A 1,713-nucleotide genomic window follows, 5' to 3' on the forward strand; every position below is an offset into this window, starting at 1 on the left:
GAGAGAGGAGGGAGGAGGGAGGTGAGGGAGGGAGGAGGAGGGGGTCCAGGTGGTAAGTGAGTGAGTGAGAGAGGAGGGAGGAGGGAGGTGAGGGAGGGAGGAGGAAGGGAGGGAGGGAGGGGAGGGAGGGAGGGAGGGAGGAGGAAGGGAGGGAGGGAGGGAGGGAGGGAGGAGGGGGGAGGGGGGGGAGGGAGGAGGAGAGGAGGGATCGAGTGTGTGAGTGAATTGAGAGGGAGGAGGGAGGGGATGGGTCGGGGTCGAGGTGGTAAGTGAGTGAGAGAGGAGAGAGGGAGGGAGCGATCGAGGCGTCTTTTGCTCACAACCGCCGGCCCGCAGAATGGCACAATATATTGTAAGCAGGCAAATCCCACACGCCATGGGAAGTGATGTCGATTGCGGGAACGCAACCGGTGTCAGGGGGAATGTACAAAACAGAGACGGGAAGTGTCAGCGGTCGGGCCCGAGATCAAAAGTGAGCCGTGGCTCGGGACAGACGCCCAGCCGGAAAGCACGTAATTCCGCTGATCTAAGCCGATTCGATCCGTTGAATCGAACCATTCGCGCTTTGGAATCGAATTCATTCGATCCCGTGAATCGAAGCATTCGGATCCGTGATCGAATCATTCGATCCGTGAATCGAATCATTCGATCCGTGAATCGAATCAGTCGATCCGTGAATCGAATCATTCGATCCCGTGAATCGAATCATTCGATCCGTGAATCAAAGCATTCGGATCCGTGAATAATCCGAATCATTCGATCCGTGAATCGAAGCATATCGATCCGTGAATCGAAATGATTCGTTCCAGAATCGAATGGTTCGATTCGCAGCATGCGAATGATTCGATTCGCAGAAATCAGAATGATTCGATTCGCAGATCGATATGATTCGATTCCAAACCGAATGGTTTATGCCATAATCGAATGGTTTTGATTCTATTTTTCTCTATATACAAATCAAATAATGTGAACATTTTAAAAACAGGGAATTATTTGTCGAATTTATTGCTATAATAATGATTTAAATTAATCAATATTATATTGCGATAAATCAAATGTTATATGCAATAAATAAATGTTGGATAATAGTTGATAATCGACACATGTTATATGTGATAAATCGCAATGTTATATGTGAATAAAATCAACCATAAAACAGAAAATCGAATTATTGAAACAAAAAACATTGCCATTGTGTCTATTGATGGGACGTGTGTGTGGTGTGTGTGTGTGTGCTGTCGTGTGTGTGTGGTGTGTGTGTGTGTGTGTGTGTGTGTGCACGTTGTGTGCGTGCTGCGTGCGTACTGGTGTCGCATGTGGCGTTGTGAGCCGTGTTGCGTTGTGCGTTGCGCCTGCATGTGTGCCTGCCATGTGTTTTGCAGTCACCACATAATATTGGCTTGCCAGAGCGAAAATTACTTTTCTAGCTATCCGAAAAGATTATATTTGAGCAATTCTTGTAAATGCGTTCTTTCCGGCGGGCCGTAACATTTAGACAGTCGTTGGAGCCTATAAGCCTATCGATATAAGCCTATGTAATGTGTGTTATTAGCACGCCCCTTGCGACAAGAAAATTGAAATGCGGCAACGGAGAAGAAAGATCACTCGGCTGGAATTACGCTGACAGCATAAATTGAATGTTTAGTACTTTCTCCACACACACACACAACACACACACACACCACACACACACACACACACACAACACACACA

This window comes from Priapulus caudatus, unplaced genomic scaffold (genome assembly GCF_000485595.1).
Source record: "Priapulus caudatus unplaced genomic scaffold, Priapulus_caudatus-5.0.1 Scaffold451, whole genome shotgun sequence".
Taxonomy (NCBI): Eukaryota; Metazoa; Priapulida; class Priapulimorpha; order Priapulimorphida; family Priapulidae; genus Priapulus; species Priapulus caudatus.